Below are 24,521 nucleotides of genomic sequence, written 5' to 3'. Positions count from 1 at the left end.
GAAGGACAGAGAAATCCTAGTACAGGAAGCCCACAGAACCCCTAATAAACACGACCAAAAGAGATCCTCACCACGACACGTTGTAATTAAACTCTCCACAGTGAAACATAAAGAAAAGATCCTAAAATGTGCAAGAGAGAAACGTCAGATTACTCTCAGAGGATCTCCAATCAGACTCACAGCTGACTTCTCATCAGAAACTCTAAAAGCTAGGAGGGAATGGCGAGATATAGCCCAGGTACTAAGAGAGAACAACTGCCAGCCCAGAATATTATATCCTGCAAAGCTATCATTTGTGAATGAAGGTGAAATAAAGACTTTTCATTGCAAACAGAAATTGAAAGAATTTGTTGCCACTCGTCCAGCCCTGCAAAAGATGCTTAAAGATGTGTTACACACAGAAACACAGAAACACGGTCATCAATATGAAAGAAGGTAAAGGAAGGAAACCAAGGAAGGAAACCTCACAGCAAAAGATCACAGGGAATTCAAAGCATATATTAGAACTTATCTTTGGCAAATGGCAGGGCAAAGTTACCACTTATCATTAGTCACTTTGAACGTGAATGGCCTGAACTGTCCAGTTAAAAGACACCGATTGGCTGATTGGGTTAAGAAACAAAACCCATCTATTTGCTGCTTACAAGAAACACATCTTTCCAACAAAGATCCATACAGACTGAAAGTGAAAGGCTGGAAAAAGATATACCATGCCAACAGAAATGAAAAAAGAGCGGGCGTAGCGATCTTAATATCGGACAACATAAACTTTACCACAAAAACTGTTAAGAGAGACAAAGAGGGACACTATATCATGATTAAGGGATCAATTCAACAGGAAGATATAACAATTATCAATGTATATGCACCTAACTACAGGGCACCAGTTTATCTAAAAGATTTATTAACGGACTTAAAGGGAGACTTAGACCCCAATACAGTAGTACTGGGGGACTTCAATACTCCACTCTCAGAAATAGACAGATCATCCGGTCAGAAGATCAACAAGGATACAGTAGATTTAAATGACACTATAGCCCAAATGGATCTAACAGATATATACAGAACTTTCAATCCTACAGCTAAAGATTTTACATTCTTCTCAGCAGTACATGGAAGCTTCTCTAGGATTGACCACATACTAGGCCATAAAGCAAGCCTCAGCAAATTCAAAAGAATTAGAATCATACCATGCAGCTTCTCAGACCATAAAGGAATGAAGTTGGAAATTAGCAACTCAGGAATCCCTAGAGCATACGCAAACACATGGAGATTGAACAACATGCTCCTGAATGAACAATGGGTCATAGAAGAAATCAAAAGAGAAATCAAAAACTTTCTGGAAGTAAATGAGGATAACAGCACAACATACCAAAACTTATGGGATGCAGCAAAAGCAGTGTTAAGAGGAAAGTTTATATCAATAGGTGCCTACATCAAGAAATTGGAAAGACACCAAATAGATGAGCTTTCAATTCACCTCAAGGATCTAGAAAACCTACAGCAAATCAGACCCAAATCTAGTAGGAGAAGAGAAATAATTAAAATCAGAGAAGAAATCAACAGGATTGAATCAAGAAAAACATTACAAAAAATCAGCCAAACGAAGAGCTGGTTTTTTGAAAAAATAAACAAAATTGACACCCCATTGGCCCAACTAACTAAAAAAAGAAGAGAAAAGACCCAAATCAATAAAATCAGAGATGAAAAAGGAAACGTAACAACAGACACCACAGAAATAAAAAGAATCATCAGAAATTACTACAAGGACTTGTATGCCAGCAAACAGGGAAACCTATCAGAAATGGATAGATTCCTGGACACATGCAACCTGCCTAAATTGAACCAGGAAGACATCGAAAACCTAAACAGACCCATAACTGAGACAGAAATTGAAACAGTAATAAAGGCCCTCCCAACAAAGAAAAGCCCAGGACCAGATGGATTCACTGCTGAATTCTACCAGACGTTTAAAGAAGAACTAACTCCAATTCTTCTCAAACTATTCAGAACAATCGAAGAAGAGGGAGTCCTCCCAAATTCTTTCTATGAAGCCAGCATCACCTTAATTCCTAAGCCAGAGAAAGATGCAGCACTGAAAGAGAATTACAGACCAATATCCCTGATGAACATAGATGCAAAAATCCTCAATAAAATTCTCGCCAATAGAATGCAACAACACATCAGAAAGATCATCCACCCAGACCAAGTGGGATTTATCCCTGGTATGCAGGGATGGTTTAATGTGCGCAAGACAATCAATGTGATAAACCACATTAACAGACTGCAGAAGAAAAACCATATGATTATCTCAATAGATGCCGAGAAAGCATTTGATAAAATACAACACCCGTTCATGTTGAAAACTCTAAGCAAACTGGGTTTGGAAGGAACATTCCTCAATACAATCAAAGCAATCTATGAAAAACCCACAGCCAACATCCTATTGAATGGGGAAAAGTTGGAAGCATTTCCACTGAGATCTGGAACCAGACAGGGATGCCCACTCTCACCACTGCTATTCAATATAGTTCTGGAGGTTCTAGCCAGAGCTATTAGGCAAGAAAAAGAAATTAAAGGGATACACATTGGGAAGGAAGAACTCAAACTATCCCTCTTTGCAGATGACATGATTCTTTATTTAGGGGACCCAAAGAACTCTACTAAGAGACTATTGGAACTCATAGAAGAGTTTGGCAAAGTAGCAGGGTATAAAATCAATGCACAAAAATCAACAGCCTTTGTATACACAGACAATGCCATGGCTGAGGAAGAACTTCTAAGATCAGTCCCATTCACAATAGCTACAAAAACAATCAAATACCTTGGAATAAACTTAACCAAAGACGTTAAAGATCTCTACGATGAAAATTACAAAACCTTAAAGAAAGAAATAGAAGAGGATACCAAGAAATGGAAAAATCTTCCATGCTCATGGATTGGAAGAATCAATATCATCAAAATGTCCATTCTCCCGAAAGCAATTTATAGATTCAATGCAATACCAATCAAGATACCGAAGACCTTCTTCTCAGATCTGGAAAAAATGGTGCTGAAATTTATATGGAGGCACAAGAGACCTCGAATAGCTAAAGCAATCTTGTACAACAAAAACAAAGCCGGAGGCATCACAATACCAGATTTCAGGACATACTACAGGGCAGTTGTAATTAAAACAGCATGGTACTGGTACAGAAACAGATGGATAGACCAATGGAACAGAATTGAAACACCAGAAATCAACCCAAACATCTACAGCCAACTTATATTTGATCAAGGATCTAAAACTAATTCCTGGAGCAAGGACAGTCTATTCAATAAACGGTGCTGGGAAAATTGGATTTCCACGTGCAGAATCATGAAGCAAGACCCCTACCTTACACCTTACACAAAAATCCACTCAACATGGATTAAAGACCTAAATCTACGACCTGACACCATCAAGTTACTAGAGAACATTGGAGAAACCCTTCAAGATATTGGCACAGGCAAAGAATTTCTGGAAAAGACCCGGGAGGCACAGGCAGTCAAAGCCAAAATCAACTATTGGGATTGCATCAAATTGAGAAGTTTCTGTACTGCAAAAGAAACAGTCAGGAGAGTGAAAAGACAACCGACAGAATGGGAAAAAATATTTGCAAACTATGCAACAGATAAAGGGTTAATAACCGGAATCTACAAAGAGATCAAGAAACTCCACAAAAACAAAACCAACAACCCACTTAAGAGATGGGCCAAGGACCTCAATAGACATTTTTCAAAAGAGGAAATCCAAATGGCCAACAGGCACATGAAAAAATGTTCAAGGTCATTAGCAATCAGGGAAATGCAAATCAAAACCACAATGAGGTTTCACCTCACCCCGGTTAGAATGGCTCACATGCAGAAATCTACCAACAACAGATGCTGGCGAGGATGTGGGGAAAAAGGGACACTAACCCACTGTTGGTGGGAATGCAAACTGGTCAAGCCACTATGGAAGTCAGTCTGGAGATTCCTCAGAAACCTGAAGATAACCCTACCATTCCACCCAGCCATCCCACTCCTTGGAATTTACCCAAAGGAATTTAAATTGGCAAACAAAAAAGTGGTCTGCACCCTAATGTTTATTGCAGCTCAATTCACAATAGCTAAGACCTGGAACCAACCTAAATGCCCATCAACGATAGACTGGATAAAGAAATTATGGGATATGTACTCTTTAGAATACTATACCGCAGTAAGAAACAACGAAATCCAGTCATTTGCAACAAAATGGAGGAATCTGGAACACATCATGCTGAGTGAAATAAGCCAGTCCCAAAGGGACAAATACCATATGTTCTCCCTGATCAGTGACGACTGACTGAACACCAAGAGGGAAACCTGTTGGAGTGAGGTGGACACTATGGGAAATGGTGGCTTGATCAGCATAGCCCTGACTGTTAATGAACAACTTAATACATTATCCCTCTTAGTAGTTTTTTTATCTGTTCTACTTAATATGACTGGTTTAGATCTGTAATTGATGCACAGTTATTCTTAAGTGTTGAAAATTAACTGAAATGTGATCCCTGTTGAACATGGTGGTGGGAATGGGAGAGGGAAGAGATGTATAATTTAGGACATGCTCAGGCTGACTTGCCCCAAGTGGTGGAGTTGGAAGCATACCAGGGGATTCCAATTCAATCCCATCGAGGTGGCATGTACCAATGCCATCTCACTGTTCCAGGTGATCAGTTTCAGTTCACAGTTGGTCATGGTGAAGGGACTGGGAGTCAAAGGGAGCACTTAGACAAGTCTAGTACCTGCTAACGCTAACTGATGGAGTAAATAAAGGGGAGAGTGATCCAACATGGGAAGTGAGATACTCAGCAGACTCATAGAATGGCAGATGTCCTAAATAGCACTCTGGCCTCAGAATCAGCCCTAAAGGCATTCGGATCTGGCTGAAGAGCTCACGAGAGTATTTCAGGCATGGAAAGCCAAGACACTCTGGAAAAAGATCTCTGCGAGTGAGATCCCAGTGGAAAGAACAGGTCATCAAAGAAGGAGGTACCTTTCTCTGAAGGGAGGAGAGAACCTCCACTTTGACTATGACCTTGTCTAAACAAGATAAGAGTCGGAGAACTCAGAGGGCTTCCATAGCCTTGGAAACTCATGACTAGAGCATAGGGAGATTACTGATGCCATAGACAGGAGTGTCAATTGGTAAAGTCAACAACAGGAGTCACTGTGCACTTACTCCTCATGTAGGATCTCTATCCTTAATGTGCTGTACATTGAGATTTAATGCTATAACTAGTACTCAAACAGTATATTTCACTTTGTGTTTCTATGGGGGTGCAAACTGTTGAAATCCTTACTTAATGCATACTAAACTGATCCTCTGTAAAAAAAAAAAAAAGAAATTATCAATTCCCAACTTGACTCTCACTGGGATTAAACATGACAATAGGTCTGCTCTGATTTCATCATCATTTAAAAAAATCATCTATTATTTTTCACTTTATGTTTCTGTGTGGGAGCAAACTGTTGAAATCCATACTTAATGTATACTAAGCTGATCTTCTGTATATTAAGATAATCGAGAATGAATCTTGATGTGAATGGAAGGGGAGAGGGAGTGGGAAAGGGGAGGGTTGTGGGTGGGAGGGACGGTATGGGGGGGAAGCCATTGTAATCCATAAGTCGTAGTTTGGAAAATTATATGCATTAAATAAAAGTTTAAAAAAAAAAAAAAAGGATAAGATTCTTTAAAGTAAATATATACCAACCAGTATGTGCTTTCTAAGACTCGAGAAATACAAAGCAATGAGCCTAAATTGTATTTGTAAATTTATAAAACCTTGAAAGAAAGAGGCAGGGAGGACTGGTACCTTGTTCCAAATGATACTGTCGGGAAATAGGAGAGCCAGGTTTACCCCAGTTGTACTGGGAAAGGAAGAAACCAGTATTTCCAGCTTCCTGTGTTCTTCTAATAAATCACCAGTAACCACTGTGCCTTCTCCCTATTCACTTATCAAATGCTTTTTATGTAAACAATGAGCAGGTCAGACCATCATCCTTCTGTGTATTTGACAAATGACAGACGAATGTCCACAGGACAGAGTCCCCCCATAGTCATGCAGTTACAGAGAAGAACCCTGGTCAGCCCACCTGTGCGCAAAGCTTGCTCAAGTCTACCAGCGTAGAATTAAATTTCCACCATCAAAAAACAGAACATTATGCTACTCTACCTTTTTCCTTTCCTTATGAAGAGAAGACTTTTTTTAGGTTTTAAAATGAGAGGCGAAAGAGAATGCTTATTAAACCTCGATTTGCTCACACTGTCTCATTACAACAGCCCTCTGTTGCTCACCATGTCAGAGCCAGCAATTTGTCATCTAAGGAAGTGTGATTAAATAAATAAGACTAAGGCCCCATCACACTAAGAGGCCACTAGGTTACCTTGCAACAAGTCTTCAAAGACAGTTTGACCTCACAGGGACCCAGAAAAAACAGTAGTTCCCACAGATTTGCAGAGTCATTTAGTGGCCATTTATCAATCATGCCCTCCTCAGAAGGCAAGACAACAACTTTATAGTTTTCCTGGCTCGCATTAAACTGGAGACCCAGGGCACCCCTACAAGGTACCAATGGCCATTTTCTCACATAAAGTAGCATAGAGAACAGCTTGGCATTGGGCTAACTCAAGCTGTCCCCTTCACCGGAGGGGAGGCAGTTGCCAGTACAGGAAAGTTTTCTGTATCTATTTCTTTTATATTCAATACAGTTGTAAGATTGTGTACTGAGTTTTAATTAATAGACATTGTTAGAGTAGATTTAGGTTCACAGCAAAATTGAGCTAGTGCCTGCTAACCTCCCCTTTATCACACACACACACGGCCTCCTCCACCAACATCCCCCAGAGCAGTGTATTTATTACAAAGGATGAGCCAACACTGACACACTAGCACTAAAGCCTACAGTTTCACATGACAGTTCACCCTCTGTGCTGTACCTTCTGTGAATTTGGACAAGTGTCATGATACAACCACAGTTACAGAATCCCAGTTTCACTTCCCTAAAAATATTCTGTGTTCTGCTGCTTCATTTTCTTCTGCCCCTAGACCTTGAAGTTTGTATTTTACACTATAAATCCTAACAGAACTTCTTACAATTCCCTAATATCCACAGTAGCCACAGTTTTTGAACCATGATTCAGGCTGACCAGACAAAAATATTTGTAGGAATAAGTGAACAAAATTCAGTGCTACTCCAGGAACTCCAGGACATGTGGATATCACACTGTGGGCTGCATAAGCAGGTGAGGCTGGGCAATAGAAGACAGGAGGGGCCGACGCTGTGACATAGTGGGTAAAGCCACCACCTGCAGTGTAGGCATTCCCATATGGGCACCAGATCAAGTCCCAGCTGCTCCACTTCTGATCCAGCTCTCTGCTATGACCTGGGAAACAGTAGGAGATGGCCCAAGTCCTTGGGCCCCTGCACTCATGTAGGAGACCTAGAAGAAGCTCCCGTCTCCTTACTTCGGATCAGCACAGCTATGGCTGTTGTAGCCATTTGATGAGTGAACCAGCAGATAGAATCTCTGCCTAACTCCACATTTCAAATAAATAAATCATAAAAAAGACAGGGGAAAGCCAGGCCTGGAAAAGCAGGAGCTCCCCTCGTTGCCACCAGCTGGATGCAGTGATTTTTCTACTTGATGTCAAGGTCCAGGACTCATCTTGCTTTGAGCTTCTCAAAGGAGGCTTCATCTCCACTTGCTACCTCCACAACTCTCCAGCAAGCCCGAGATACCACCACATATCCTACAGTGTCCATGTGTTCATGCACAGAGCCAGAGTTTCAGAACTGAAAGACTGAAAGTTAATGATGTTCAATAGAAATGTGAGTCACATTAAATTTTCTACAAGCTATATTTAAAAATTCTAATAGTTTACTTATCCAATATATCAAAAATGTTACTGTTTCAACATGGCCTCAATATTTTTAATAACTAATCAGCTTTTTCTATTTTTATAAGTTTACAGTTTAAATTTACAGCACAATTCTGACTGGCCATCTTTCAAGGGCTCTATAGCTATATATGACTGTTGGCCAAAATAGTAAACACAGCTTTACAACTCATCCAGAACCAGGGTTTTCAGAGCTTTTATTGTTAATCAGAGGCAGAGAGAGAAACCATGCTCTCAACTGTTGCTTCACTCTCCAGATGCTCCCAACAGCAGGGAGCACCAACAAGGTCTCCCTTGCAGGGGGCAGGATACACTTATTGCAGGTTCCAATCTCCACACATCAAGGAATTCAAAGGTAGAGACACAAAGGGCTACAGGGAAGCAGAATAAGAGCAAAGCAAAAGTATAGACTCAAGAACTAAGGCCAGCTGAAGAGTGAGAACAGGAATAGCGCGGCTCACTAGGCTAATCCTCCGCCTTGCGGCGCCGGCACACTGGGTTCTAGTCCCGGTCGGGGTGCCAGATTCTGTCCCGGTTGCCCCCCTTCCAGGCCAGCTCTCTGCTGTGGCCAGGGAGTGCAGTGGAGGATGGCCCAAGTGCTTGGGCCCTGCACCCCATGGGAGACCAGGATAAGTACCTGGCTCCTGCCATCGGATCAGCGTGGTGCGCCAGCCGCAGCGGCCATTGGAGGGTGAACCAACGGCAAAGGAAGACCTTTCTCTCTCTCTCTCTCTCTCTGTCCACTCTGCCTGTCAAAAATAAATAAATAAAAATAAAAATAAAAAATGCAAACAAAACACTAAAGAAAGCCCCTTACCAAGGGCATACTTCTACATTGAAAAACCCTCAAAGAAAATCCCCACCTCAACAAGGTGAGGCCTTCCCTTTATACTATGCAGACGTATAAGGGACAACATCCCAAGTGCAGTCCAATTGAATACTCAAAAGTGGTAGTGTTTGGGACAGGGTTCAAGCACCTCCCATTTCCACACCCTTTGGCAATGTTGAAAGTGTTATGGTGTCAGGTGCATGATGGGAGCGGAAGTAACTCCCCCCACCATGGTAATTTTGTTACAGTAACATAAAGACCTAACATTATACAGAGGGACACATCCTGCAGCCATATTGGGTATTTCTGGCTAATGCTTTGTCCAAGTTCACAGCATTGTGGAGCGTGTGGTTTCTGCTACACAGAAAAGGGGGCAATTGCTTGGTGGTGCACAGGACATAGGCTGGAGCTGTGCACGGAAGTAAAAGTTTATATAGTACTCAGAAGGAGAGTTCTGATGTGGGCCATGTAGAGGTGTCATATGCACCAGCCACAGCTATCCTTTGGTCAGCCAGGGGTTTCAAAACAGGATTGCCTGGAGTTGTCAATCAGCAGCACACACAGGTCAGCAGGGAGCTGTTGAGCAGTTCAGCTAAGGCTGTCAGGCATCAACCCACAATGTCAGAAGGGTCAACAGGAAGCTGTCAGACCTCAGCTCCTTTCCCTTGCTGCCTACATTCCCACAGAAGCAGGAAACCAACTACTAGAGCCATCACTGCTGCCTCCCAGGGTGTACAGCAGGAAGCTGGAGTTGGAGCCAGGAATCAAACCCAGGCACGCAAACATGAGACAGACACCTCATCCACCAGGCTAGACACCTACTCCCAAACTTTTACAGAGCAAAAGTCTATAAAGTACTGTGCAAAATACTGAATTAGACGAAATAAAGTAGCAGTAGTTACAGTGGGAAGCTTAATCCCCATCTCACCTGGCTCTCCAGTAACCTCTCAATCACTGCAAACTCACACAACTACCTTGAAGGCATCTCTGAAGTTTCTTGACTCTAAGGAACAGTTTGAAATTCACCCGTTGCACTGAACTCCCATATATTACACACGAGAGAACCGAGAAGTGGAGAGGTGAAGTGAATTGCCTTATTACTGCAAGACTGAAGCTGCAGATTTCCTGGCTCTCAGCCTCGTGTGCTTCCAAGTCTGGGAAGGAAACGAGCCTGTCAAGCATAGGCAGGTTACAAAGGACACTGATGTTCCTCATCAACCCCCTGCTTCAACTAACTCTACTGCCAATTTCAGAGGAAAGAACACCAACCGCGAGATATGCTCTCAGCTGTTGAAGGAAATAGAGGGGGGTCACTAAGGAAACCCCCAACTCCTAATAGACCAGCAAAAGAAAGCTAAGAAAAAATAAAACCAGTAGTTCTAGGAAACCAAAGAAGTTACAGAATGTGTTAAGCACCTATTTTACCTTAAGCCAATATCTATGCTATGTACTCTGGTTGGTTCATAGCGACGTGCTTAAAGTGTTGCTGGAAAGAACAGGGATCAGTGCTAGGTGCAGCTCAGAGGATACCAGTGTTTAGTCTAATGTGAAAACTCAGCTCCAGAGGCTTAAAAACGAGAGATCAGGTTTTCTGGGTTCAGAATTAGAGATTTCAGAAATATGTAAGCAAACCCTAGAGGAATCTGCTAGATTGAAAGAGCAATTTTAGCTAAATGTTAATGACTAAAAATGGCATATAACACATGAAGAGAGCCTCAGAAAAGACAAACACATTGGGATTGTGACAAGTCAGTACCTCTCCATCTCACCCAGTATACCATTTGCTCAAGAAATGTGCTCCAACCTTTGCCTCCGGGCTTCTCTGGGGCCACAGCCGCCCGGCTACTGTGTCCAACCAACAGTTTGCAGGTGGCTACCCCAAGGCGGCAGAGAAAGTGCTGGAGGCGGCGCCAGAGGACGTGGCCCAGGGCGGTGGACGAGCCGCAGCTGCTGGACAAGAGCAGCATCTCCAAGTGATTCAATTTGCGCACTGGGCTCGGCCTCCTGTCCATTTCCACCCATGCTGGGGTCGCACTCAAACCACCCCCCCTCGGGTGGACGTCTTTACGCGCTGGAGTAAGCTGCACATTGAGGGCTTCCGGAGCCTGACGGAGGGGGAAGCAGCGGAGTTCGCCTTCAAGAAGTCCGCCAAGGGCCTGGAATCCATCGTGTCACCGGACTTGGTGGGGTGTTCTGTATTGGGAGCGACAGGCGGCCAAAGGGAAAGAACTTGCAAAGCACAGATCTAAAGCAGACATATGCTGTAACTGTGGAGGTCTAGACCATCTCACCAAGGAGTGCAAGCTGCCACCTCAGCCCAAGAAGTGCCACTTCTGCCAGAGCATCAGCCATATGGTGGCCTGGTGCCCCCTGAAGGCCCAGCAGGCCTCCAGCGCCCAGGGAAAGCCAGCCTACTTCTGGGAGGATGAAGAGATCTACAGCCCTTCCATGCTCCCCGAAGCCCAGAATTGAGCCACAGTGGGTGGGGCCTGATTTTTTGCTATAGGAAATTTCAAGGAGCAGACATCAACCAGAGTGGAGACAGTGGGGACAGAAGTAGGTTGGGGGGAGCTGGCACCACCATGTATCCCAGGCTGGGGTTCACAGCATCACTTTTTCCCCTCTTGCTGGGAGGAAGGAGTGAGGCAGGGAATTCCAACCATGCTGTATCCAAATGCAATTAAGGGGCTTGGGGCGATATCGCCCTATAACCTGCATGCTTTATCTGAGGCCCCGTGTGCAAATTCTCTAGCTTTGGAAAGTCACCTGGATGGGAAAGTTGTCCTTTCAAGGAAGGATATGGAATAATACTTCCTTCACCAGGGTGAGAAGGTTGGTTGTGGCACCAGATTCCTGGACCCAACCCACAAACCACTACATCCCATGGGAGGGATTCTCTCAGGAGTAAGGCAGGATTTTCCACATCTTGTTTCTTCATAACTCAATCCTGAGAGAGGGTACCTGGAACTGTCCCAAGCAATGGGTTGTGATGATCTGCAAAAAGGTGACTAGGGGAACAGTCAGATCCACTGTTCCTGAGCTCACTCCCACCCCATCTGGGCCAATGTGATTTGTTTGTTTGCTCCCTTGGATAACCGCACCTTGGGTCCCACTTTCCGCAGGATGCCAGCTGCACTAGCTGTGTGTGAAGGATGTACCTTGTGCATTTGAATTTTTAATATTCTGAGCTTATATTTTTGTATATTTAATTGAAGGCCCTCATTCCTGCACTGTGTTCTTGGGTAGATGAGCAATTTCAGGGATGAGTCTGCAGCAGCTCCAGGTCTGCACAGCAGGAAGATTTCTTGTTTTTATCACCATGGAGAGCAGCTATTTGGAGTGCACAGCCTATTGAACTACCTCCTTTTGCCAATTAGAGCTGGCCTTGTTGCCGCAGTGTCCTCCTGAAACTCCCTCCACCTTGAAAATGTTTCACAGGAGACAAAGTGTTAATGGGGTTGCCCCATGACTTGATCTCCTCCTCCTGGAAGATTGAAAATTAGTCTGGACAGGAGAAGGTGGTGCAGAAGTTTAGACCACGCCACGTCAAAGGCCCAGAGAGGAAGCCATGGCTAGGGCTGCCTGATCCTAGGACACAGGTCTTTTGTTTCACTTCACAGAGCCATCTTTCACCAGATTTAGGCGAGACCCACTAAGAATAACAGGGTGCATATGTGTGTATAAATGTGTGTGCATGCATACACGTGTGAAAAATGTGAGCTGGTAAGGATGATTTTGAAGACCAATACCCTGTATCCATCCTGTGTTTTCCAGGGAAAGAAAGAAGGACTTAAATCTTTAAACTTGCCAATTCTTGGCTTCCATGAGACCCATAAGTGAGGGCCTCAGTGGTGTCTAGAGCCAGTGTCCTGCCCTGTTACTGTAGCAATTACTGTCATGGTAACTACAGGAGAAGAAGGAGGTTCATTTACACACCCAGAGATCGCTATAAACCTACCTCACTGTGTTGAAGTGGGGCAAACGCAATAGAGCGCATTGGGTGATGTGTCTGGTCCTAGGCTCCTGTCTCCCCCAAATGCTGCCCCCACCTTTAGTTATTGTATTGGTCAGGGCTTTGTAGGACTTCACCGAGTCCAAGCTGGTGATTGCTAGGTGGCCTAGTTTGTGTAAATATAATGTATTGGTCTTTCTCCACGTTCTTTTGGAGTTTTATTGTTTGCCAACTTTTTGTATTGAGAGAAAGATAGCCAAAGCATCTTTGACAGAAAGTTCTGCACCAGGCAAAAGGATCTGAAACATAAGTTTGGGGGAGCTCTCTTCTTGAAGTGGGGATCTTAAATTGTCTTTTCTTTTGTGTTCTCCTTCCCCTATCCTATTCTGGATCTTCTATCCTTGAAATTTGACTCCTACCCTACCCTCTTCTCCATTCCCCCATCCATGAAAGGAAACCTGCATGCCCACATGTAAACACTTAATTGCTGGGGTGTTTCCACACATCTAAAGGATTCATGCAAAAATCCTGAGGAGAAAAAGGAAGCCTCCACCTCTTGTTCCCAGCCTCCCAAGTCAAGACCATTTCCTGATGTGGTTCATGCCAAAGACTTAAGACACTGATATATTTGGATGGGTCAAACATCAATTTGTATCCTAAAGAAGAGAAGCTACTGGGCACCTTCTATGTACAAAGTGGGGTTTGGATACCAAGAAGGGGACTAAGTTCCAAGTCACTCAGGAACTTATATGCAGGTGCAAAGTGGCCACAAGATTGTTTGATAGGAGACGAACAAATGTAACTCCATGTTCAGATGGAAACCAAAGCTTTGTGTGAAATCTTGAACTTGTGGGATGGAGGGAGGGAGGGTAGGAGAGCTCGAGTCTGTTCTTTCACTGATCCCTCCCTTCATGCCCGAGCATCAGGAGACTGAGCCCCCTTGGGTTTGGTGACCATCACTGGGGTGTGTTTATTTGAAGGTCGATTTTGGCTGTACTGGGTACTTCCTTTCCCATTTTCTAATTGCTTCCTAATACATATGCTGACTCTCCCCCTCCCTTCTCCTTTCCCTGGGGAAATACAGTGAATAAGTCAAGACTTACTGGTACCAGAAAAAAAAAATGTGCTTCAGTGCCTTCATTGCAAGCCCCAATGTTTCCAAGATGTCCATCACTCACATATACCAAATTAAAGTATCTATCTTCTGGCCCAGCACCCGGACACCTACTCCTTATCGTCCCACTCAGTCAGTCCATACCGTTAACCTGCTTTCATGTGTCTTGCCCACACTTCCATCTTTGAATCTGTATAGGCTCTTTTAAACATTTTCCATAAATCCAGCTGATTTGTTCTTTGTCATTTTTCCTTTCCACACAGGCTCTCGGGAGACCCTTGAGGGTAGGGACCAAGGGTGGAGCTTTTTCTTAGGCATTTCTCATAGCAACTAGCATGGGGCAGGACCAGTGGTCTAGATGCTCACACACCATGTGCTGATTGGATATATATTTAATAACAGAGCAAAGGGGTACTCTGAAGTGTTCCTCCAAGGGAACACAGAATCTGGACTTAACTTTGGATGTAATATAAATTAAACTCAGCATTATCTTGGGCAACTTAGATTTATGTTCTCTTTCTGAGAATCACTTGGTCTCAATTTGGGGTTTGCTTTTTGTCAATATTCCCAGAAACTCTTCCCAGTTTAAGAAGCTTAGGAAATGTAACCAAACACAAACCAGCCTTATGGTGGTCTCCTCTTGGATCCAAATATAAGCAAATCCTACCCATTTCTTGTTTTCATTTCCACTTGGCTGTCAGGTGATAATAGTCCTCTGTGATGCAGTGAATGAGTAACAGCCTATGCAAATGAACACCAGCAGGGCCAGCCTAGTGGTGTTGTACAGCAGGTTAAAGCACTGGTACCCTTTATGGACACTGGTTCATGTCCTGGCTGCTCCACTTCCAATCCAGCTCCCTGCTATGGCCTGGGAAAGCAGCAGAGGATGACCCACATCCTTCAGCCCTGCACCCACACGGGGGACCCTGAAGAAACTCCTGGCTCTGGATCAGCACAGATCCAGCTGTCACAGCTGTTTGGGGAATGAAACAGTGGATGGAAGGCCTCTTGGTATCTACCTCTCTTTCAAATAAGTCTTTTTAAAAAATTAAAACTAGCTTCTTAAAATATGCTAACCAAATGCAGATATTGACCAAGTGCATATACTGTAGTTTCTCTCCATGGTATATTTTCTTTTGGCTTATGTTAGTACATTCTACCTAAAAAGGGAAGCATCTTTCAAGCTGTATCACCTTCCAGACCTGGTATAAGAACAACAGTGAAGTTAGGAGCTCATCTCTCTCCTGGAAATTCAGAGCACCTCGCCACAGGGAGAGGCCCCATTGTGAAGCCTCTCAGAGCACATGCCATCTGGAATTGCTTTCAGATCTAACCCCTCAAAGCTATCCTAGGCAGATCCCAGCATGGGGTGTAGAGGGCAGGGAGGCCAAGGGGAGGGTGCCTCCTTGTATTGTTAGCACTCAGTAACTGAGACAAACTAGAGGGAAGAATTTGGGACTTGTTAATCATACAGGATAATAGACTCACATCCAAACTAATAGCACTGGTCATAATAAAAAAAATCAACATCTTTTGTATAACTGACATGAACAGGTTCCATGCTAGATGTTGCATACAAGTAATAAGATTTTGAGGAGTCTCTGCTTGATCTTCTGGGGTTGGGGAAGTTTATTTACTTCTCCAGTGGATTCTGCCATTCTGACAGTGGGGAAAAGAATCTTTGAGATCTCATCCTAGCCCTTAAGTTCCTTCACAATCAGTCTCACCTTTGTTCTCAGAGACCCAGCTCTTCGCATTTAAGATTTTAAACTCCCTTTAACATCAAAATTCTCCTCTGCATGAAGGCTTGAGGTTTCAGCAGCTCCAAGTAGGGAGCCTTCGTCCACCCACTTTGTTACTCTTCACTGTCTCAGTGCTTTGTCCCGTAAGTTTGGGTGGGGAGGAAGAGAGCATGTAGTTTTCCCCCACTACAATATCCACAGTGTGGCAAAACCCCATTGCTTCTCTGGGACCTGCTCTGTGTGGCAGGTGTCACTGCCAGTTCTCTTGGTGAGCACTTGTGCTTGTTCATGGAACACCTAGGCCGGAAAGTCCACCATGGACACTCCCCCCTGCAAGGACGCTTCTGCCCTGCAAGAGGCAGCCCACTGGGGGCATTCAGGCAGGAGGGCTCAAATGCGTGGGGAAAACCCAAGCTCCCCCATTCTCTTGAACGTTCATTCAAGCTCAGCGATACTGGGAGCCATCTGCCCCCAAAGGCTCTGTTGCCAGCCCCCAACTCAGTGTAGCTGACATTTTTGGCAACTGAAATTGACAGCAGTTCTTTTGCTGTCTCCCACAGGGAGTATGGTAAGAGGAAGAAAAGCCTTACTACCCAATGGGGAGTCATTCCTACATGTATGAGGAGGTAGGGAGGAAGGATAAGCTCTATGAAGAAAGGGCTGGCCCCATGTCAAATGCTTCTCTGAATTTAGAATATGACTAATAGCTTTTGCTCATTGTTCAGGCTTATGTCCCATTTCTAGGAAAGGAAAAAAAAAGTACCACTCAGCATCCTATTACATAAACATTGTTTAATATTCTAATCACTTAAAGAAAATATTAGGCCGAGTTTATAGATAAGGGGACTGGTATTTTTAAATAAAGTAGAAGACTTTCTCAAAGTGATCATGGTTCACTTATAATATAGCTGGTTAAACAATGAAAGGGCCTAAAGTAGTGACACGTGTAGCAATGAGTACACTTATATCATAGTTCCTAAATTCCATTATCCAGAGAAATGAAACAGCTTCTTAGAAACAGCTGCCACTGGGGCTCAGACAAGGACAATTCAAGATGAACCTGGAAGATAATACAGTGACAGAAACCAAAGTGTTCCAAAGAAAACCTCAAAAAGATGAGGTCATGTCAAAGAGACACAAAGCTAATGTGAAAGACCTCCCAATAGCTACAGGTATTACCACCCAAGAAACAAGATAAATAACGTAGTGTTGAATTACAACCCAAAGTGTAGAGCAAGTTCAGTTCATGTTAATAGAAACATTATTTAATACATAAAAATGTGGGTTAAAAAGATAGTCCTGCATATAATGTGAGTAAATATTCCCCTTTCTGTCTCTCCCAGGCTTCAGCATGGACAAGAATTAGTGTTCCACCTCCAGAGAACAGAATATGGAAAAGGTCAGTAACTTCACAGTGGAGAAAACTAACATCTCTCTACCTAACTAGTGGGGGTGTCCTTTCCCAGTTAAATACCATAGATGTCAAGTATTTCCCGATATGGGAACAATTGGCCCCTCCATAGAATTTTTCCAAAAAAGAAAAAGCTATATCATATTCTAATCATTTTAAAAATTGATTAGATTTTATAAAAACATGACTGTCAATGTTATGAAAATTAAGATATTAAAAAACTACCATAGATTATATGTAATATGGCATCCTTTTGGATTGGATCCCAGGAAGAAAAGGAACATTAGTTGGAAAACTGGTAGAACAGAACAAGTGTCCAGAGTTGTGCTGGTAGCGATTATCAACATTGGTTTTCAAGTTTGTGCCAATATTCCATGGTTATTTAAGTTGGTAATAAGAAGGAAATTGGGTCAGGCAAGATAGGAATCTTGTTTTATCTTTGCAGATATTCTGTACATACCTAAAATTGTTATGAAATCAAGTGAAAAAAATCTTTAGTCTTGTTATTTCTTAAATATGCTAGGAATATATAAATAGTCACTATTTTTAGAAATAAAACTAAGGTAATTTCTTCAAATATAGGTCTGACTAAACTGCTTTTCTTTCAAAATAAACCTATAATTAGGCATCAGTAATTTTTAATTTTAGTTTTGTTTAAAGTGACAATTTGAAGGAATTAGAAATTTTTCTGACAGTGTCAGTGTAATTTTAATGTTATTCCAGTCCCTTATAGCTAACATGTAAAGTTAGAGTTTTGAAAATTCATTAAAATTTGTAAAACATGTACAAGTATAAAGAATGGGGAAATGACTATTATCAATCTTGACAATTTTGATAAGTACTTTTTGTGAAATATAAAGCAAATCCCAGGCAGATGTTTTACCACTCATAATTGTGGAACATCTCAAAAATCATAAGGCTATCTCGACATAATCACCATGCCTTTACCAAAAACAAAATTAGCTAGGATGCCATAATATCATTAGTCCTCACTCTGGTTCAAACCCCTCAATTATAGAACTTATTCTTTCAGCAACTCACCATAAAGATTCAATTGTTTCTTTGTGACATTGGTTTGCAATTGTTCCAACTTGTTTGTGACATGAAAGAGACATACATAGTTAAAAGATATAAAAAGGTCTTATTGGTAAAGGATGTAGAAACCATTAGCCAAACCAATGATCAAAAAAAGTAAATATCTGATACAACTGGTTAAAGAAGCTGTGGTACAACTATTAAAAAAAAAAAAAAAAAAAAGGGCGGGGGGCAGCACTGTGGGGTAGCAGATAAAGCGGTGCCTGTAGTGCAGGCATCCCATATGGGTGCAGGTTCAAGTCCCAGCTGCTCCACCTCCAATCCAGCTCTCTGCTGTGGCCTGGGAAAGCAGTGGAAGATGGTCCAACTCCTTGGGCCCCTGCACCCACATGGGAGACCCAGAGGAGTCTCCTGGCTCCCGGATTTGGATTGGCACAGCTCCGGCCGTTGCGGCCAACTGGGGAGTGACCCAGCAGATGGAAGACCTCTCTCTCCCTCCCTCCCTCCCCCTCCCCCGGCCTCTCTTCTCTGTAACTCTTTCAAGTAAATAATCTAAAAAAAAAAAAAAAAAAAAAAACTATGCTTATGGGTGATCATTTTTCCATTCAGTTATTTTTAGTTGTTGTCTATATTCCCAGTGAACTAAAGTGTCTTTTTAATTTGTTAAAAAGGCTTAATACTTCACTGAATAATTTTAACTATAATGAAAGTTTGGAATGTTAATTAAAAAAGGTAAGAGAAAGGAAGGTAGGAGGGAGGGAGGGAATATCATTACGGTCTTAAACTTGTATCTGGGCCAGCGCTGTGGCTCACTAGGCTAAACCTCCGCCTGCAGAGCCAGCACTCCGGGTTCTAGTCCCAGTTGGGGCGCCTGATTCTGTCCTAGTTGCTCCTCTTCCAGTCCAGCTCTCTGCTGTGGCCTGGGAGTGCAGTGGAGGATGACCCAAATGCTTGGGCCCTGCACCCACATGGGAGATCATCAGGAAGCACCTGGCTTCTGGCTTCAAATCGGTGCAGTGTGCTGGCCGCAGTGCGCTGACCGTGGAGGCAATTTGGGGGGTGAGCCAACGGAAAAGGAAGACCTGTCTCTTACGAACTCTGCTAAAAAAAAAAAAAAAAAAAAAAAAAAAAAAAAAAAAAGGCTTGTATCTGATAAATCATACTATGTTAAGAAATTAATGTAAAAATGAAATAGAGTGCTTACTGACAAAAAAAAAACTATGCCTCTAGTCTCTAGGGTGTAAAGTTGATCTTGCAGGCAATGGGGAGCCACTGAAGGATTTTGGACAGGAAAGATATTATGAGGAGTTTACCTTTCATTTTTTTCCACTGAAATATTAGGGGAAATGGGCAACCTGAGGATGGATACAAGAAGGCGAGTTTGAGGAAGCAGGTATTATAATACCTCCAAGAAGGAAAACATATGCTTACTGCGTCATCTCAAAAGAAGCCAAGTTTTTTTTTGCATATTCATTTATTTGAAAGTTACATAGAGAGAGGGAGAAACAGAAACAGTGAGAGTTCTTGCATCCCTTGGTTCACCCCCTGGGTGGCCTCAGTGGCCAGGGCCGAGCCAGGCAGGAGCCAGGAGCTTCATCCATTTCTCCCATGTGGGTGCAGGGGATCAAGGACTTGGGAAAACCAGTGGATGATGGCCCAGGTACATTAGCAGGGAGCTGGATCAAAGTGGAGCAGCCAGGACTCGAACCATCGCCATATGGGACGCTGGCATCACAGGCGGCAGAGAATCCGAGTTCTACTAACCATACCCAGGCCTTGCTTTTACCCCCTTAATCACTGCCCTACCCCAGTGCGTGAACATGAAGTCAGAAGGTAGACCATATCCGTGGTCTTACCTCCCTCTTCTTGGAGAGCAAGCTATGCATAGCAGACTGATCTTAACCCTAGCCATGGAGTTTTACAGATGGAATCCCCACCCCTCAATAAGGGGAGTCAAGTATGAGGATAATGTCTTCACTGTCCAGGACACTGCCTAGGTACAGATAAAAGTTAAACCACAAAGTGTTCAAATTTTTTTCAATAAATGGTGATGTAATAGCAAATAGAATGGTCATGAGGAAACCAATGAAATTGAATCCCTACCTCAAACCACATAAAAAAATTCAAAGTAAATCCAATTTAAACTAAAATTATAAAATTCATAGAAGACACAGGCAAATATTTTTGTAACAGATTAGGAAATGGTTCCGAGATGGGATACCCAAAATGCAAGTGATAAGTGAACTATGCCAAAGTTAAAGACTTTTGTGCTTCAAAGTATGTCATCAAGAAAGTAAAAATACAATCCACAGAATGAGAAAGGATATTTGCAAATCACATCTGATAAAGTGCATGTATTCAGAATATTTGAAGAGCTCTTAGACTTAAATTTTTTAAAAGACAACCCATCTTGTAAAGGGCAAATAATTTAAATAGTTCTTAAAATATATGCATATTGCCAATGAACATAAGACATCTAATGTAATTATGCTTAGGAAACTGTAAATCAAAACCTCAAGTAGATATCATTCCACACCAATTAAGATAATAACTAAAAAGGTAGACAGTAAGTATTAGTGAGGATGTGGAGAAATTGGAACCTTCAGACACTGCTCAATGTAAAATGGGGTAGTTACTTTGTAAATCAGTCTGGCATTTCTTCATAAGGCTAAACATGTAGTTACTATATAACCTAGCAATTCCACACCTTGGCATATATACAAGAGAAATAAAAACATCCACATAAAATCTTGTTCCCGACTGTTAATGGCAGCATTATTCATGATAACCAAAACATTGAAACAACCCAAAAATCTTTCAGCTGAATGGATAATCAGATTTTTCAGTCAGTAGAAGGGGTAAATCTGGTATATGTGACAAATGAACCTTGAAAACATTATGTCAAGTGAAAGAGGTCACAAAACTCCCCTGTACTGTATGACTCTAGTTTTATAAAATTTCAAATGCCCTGGACTTAAGATTTACATTAAAATATTAACTTCCAATATGGTATACTAGGAGATGGGTACTTTGGTGAGGGGCGGGGGAAGATTGTAGTTAGGTCCTAAGAGTAGCGCCCTCATGAATAGGATCAGTGCCCTTATGAAGTTATGGGACAGCTTCTTTCTCTGCTCTCTACCATGTGCTAATGGCAAAACAGGTCCTCACCAGATATTGAATTTACCAGCACCATAATCTTGATCTTCCCAGGCGCTGGAACTGTGAGAAGTTTCTGTAGTTTAAGCCACCCATTTACGGTATTTTTGCTATAAACATTCAAACTGACCAAGATCGCCCAGAGTGGACACATCCAAAGAGACTAAAAGTTGTTGCCAGAAGCTGGGATGAAGCAGCAACGGGGAAGGATGGCTAACAGGTGCAGGGATTTGGTGGTGATAAAGAGGTCCTAGAATTAGATAGGGTTGTGAAAAGGTTACACCTATGAATATACTAAAAAACCACTGGATTATGCACTTTAAAAGGGGGAATTTGTTATGAGAACTATATTTCACTAAGCTGTCACAGAAGAAAAAAAGTCTGAAGAATTTTAGGAACCAATGAATATTTAACAGTTGTTCTGGTGACCTACAGAATTTAGTGAGTCAGATTTTGCCTTGATGGCGTTAATCACCCACATTAGGCTGTGCAGGTATCAGCAGTTCTCCAGGTGGCCTTTGCAAAGATTATACAAGTTGGAAAAAGCAAGGAACTCAGAACAATGCAGAGAAAACTCCTAAGGCTTTGAATCAGTGACTACAAAGAAAAAATGAGCATAAAGGACCTGAGAGATTTCAAAGGGCAGCTCTCCAGAGCCATTTTATGTTCACATAGCCTACTTTATCTACAGTTTATCTGTCACCAATATATCATTTGCAATCTTGGTTTTGAAAGAACTCAGTAGAAGGTTCCACTGAATTTTTCATGGCCCACTAGTCATGTAGTCCAGGCAGCCTGTTTACACAGTTAAACCAGGCATAAACCATTTACCTACACACCTCTGAACAATGTGAAAAGCTAACACTGATGTATTATAAATTAATAACTAGCCCACTCATCCTTATTTTAGCCAAAAGTCAGTCCCAGACTCTCATGTATCCCTCCAGATACAGTTATACAAATCTGGCTCTATCATAAGTGTCTTTAACAGCTACGGCCTGCATCCTGGGCAAGAAACTTCAAGTTGTAGGCCTCAAGATGCTGTTATTTGGGGAGGTAGGTGACTATTCATAGAAGATGACTGCTATGTAGAACACAGAGCCTCAGGCAAGGTCCCAGCCAGAGCTGGGAGATCACTGTGACTTAACATACAATGCTATGATCACACCTTGGCCTGGCATTCCAGGTTAGCTGAAATGCCATTAGATCCAATACAGTCTTAAGTGGATAGGACAGCTTTTGTGCTTTTAAAATGCAACAGCAGAGTTCTGTGGGCTCTACTGTAGTTGTTCTCAAAACACAGATGATTCTTGCCTACATAGGGTCATTTGACTGGGGACATTTTTGGCTGCCACAAGTAGGGTGAGAGGGTGTTATTGGCTTCCAGAGGTAGAAGTCTGCAACATGGCCAAAGATCTGCAATACACAGGGTAACTCCCACAAAGATTTCAGCAGTAACTTAAAAAGTAGATCCATAAAATCGTCATTTCCCTACCACATAGCCCCTAATTTGCTTTGACTGGCTTAACATAAGAAGCCTTCCCTAGGAGGCAGTTATTTAAGTCAGGCAAGTCCCACAGTGTAAAGCCGGAAATGCCTGGTCACCAAGGTCACACACAATTTGGTACTGGAGTGCAAGGAAGAAGTAATGAAAATTAAAGTTTTGGATTTGCTAAATGAGAAAGAAAGGCCTCTCAAATGATACCAGGTGATGGCAACAGCCACTATTGCCAACTTCCTTACACTGCAATAATGCAACAACACAGACACCACCCCTGGGAGAGGAGGCAACATGTATAACTCCATAGGGTGAGAAGTACTAAGTCCCAACAGAATGTAAATTAAATACATGTCCATTTAGCAGCATCTTTATGAAGTGAAAATTAAAATTTGCCCTTCTCACTGGTATAATTTTTGGTAACAATACAACCTGTGCTCTAATATAATTTTGCCTGAAATAAATTATGTAGATGTTTAGAATTGGCTTATTATCTAAATTTTGGACCTGGTGATATAAAAACATTTAGTTCTCCATCGTCACTCTGTAAGCTTTTAGAAGAGTGTTGTTAAAAGAAAATTAGCACTAAGCTAATCAAATGTTGAAGGAATTAGACCCACTCTGGGCTGCAACATAAGAATACAAATTCCACACAGGTGTCTTAAAGCAGAATGAGACCAAGCCCGAGGGAAACCAGACAGGACTCCAAAATCATGTATCTTTACCTCAAATAACTTAGGACTTGAATAAATGTATACTTTTATCTTACAAAGGCGGGTAATATCTGAACGTTCATTTCAGGGCCAAGATAACTGATTAAGCCCTTGCAACTAACATTTTTGCCCTTCTGAGAACCCAGCCAAAACTATAGCCAAGTTATTTTCTTAGTAAACTTAATTTTGGAAAAACTACATATTTGCAAGAAGTTGCAAAGATAGTACAAAGGTCCTGTAAACCTTTCTCTCAGCTTCTCCTATTGTTAACAACCTGTTCAGCCATAGCACATTTGTCAAAACTAAGACATTAACAATGATACAATATGACCAACTAAATGACACACCTCATTCAGATTACCCCCAGTTTATCCCCTAGTGTGCAAGACCCAACCACCTGTATTCCACATTGCATTTAGTTTGTTTCGGTTTGTGTCTTAGTTCATTTGTGCTACCATATAGAATGTATGAGGTTGGGACACTACTAGAGAACAAAAGTATTTCTCACAGTTCCGGAGGTGAGAGGTCCAAGATCAAGACTGACAGGTTTTCTTGTCCAATGAGAGCTGCTCTTTCTGCTCCTGAGAAGGGCCCTTGGTGTAGGCAGAGGGAGGGACAGAGGGAGGGACAGAAGGAGGGACAGAAGGAGGGAGGAACTCCTGCACTCTCACACAGCCGGAGGTAGAAAGACAAGCATGCCTAGGGCTTCAGGAAGCTTCTTTTATAGGGGCCTTAATCCCATTCACCTGGGAGGAGTCCTCCTGGCTTCATCATCTCTTAATACCATCACACCAGCAACACCTGAGTTTTACAGTCACACATTCAGAATATAGCAGTGTTCTCGGCTCAATAACAAAAGGATTTTTATTTTTTTGAAGATTTATTTGAAAGGCAGTGTGATAGAAAGGAAGAGATCTTCCAAACTTGCCTGCTTGCAGCAGCCAGGGGTGGCCAAGACCAAAAGCAGAAACTCCATCCAGGTCTCCCATGCGGATGGCAGGAACCCAAATATCTGGACCATCATCAAGGTGCTTCCCAGACACATATGATCAGAAGTCAAAGAGCCAGAACTCAAACTGGCGTTCTGATATGAGGTACATGCGTCCCAGTGGCCACTTAACCCACTGC

General features: G+C 42.4%; 1 long non-coding RNA gene across 3 annotated transcripts in view; it reads right to left on the bottom strand.

Moving 5' to 3' along the window:
* LOC149123711 (uncharacterized) overlaps window positions 1-24,121 on the bottom strand; it is a 129,417-nt gene extending 105,296 nt beyond the window's left edge. For all 3 annotated transcript variants that reach the window (XR_016214000.1, XR_016214001.1, XR_016213999.1), the window contains exon 1: window positions 23,902-24,121. This is a non-coding gene — a long non-coding RNA (uncharacterized LOC149123711). The remainder of the gene's footprint in view (window positions 1-23,901) is intronic.
* Window positions 24,122-24,521: the final 400 nt, after the last annotated feature.

The sequence above is a fragment of the Oryctolagus cuniculus genome, chromosome 10, assembly GCF_051225735.1.
Source record: "Oryctolagus cuniculus isolate XC-2025 breed Fujian yellow rabbit chromosome 10, ASM5122573v1, whole genome shotgun sequence".
Taxonomy (NCBI): domain Eukaryota; kingdom Metazoa; phylum Chordata; class Mammalia; order Lagomorpha; family Leporidae; genus Oryctolagus; species Oryctolagus cuniculus.
The sequence above is the reverse complement of the archived record's forward strand: the minus strand, read 5'-3'. Positions and strand labels throughout refer to the sequence as shown.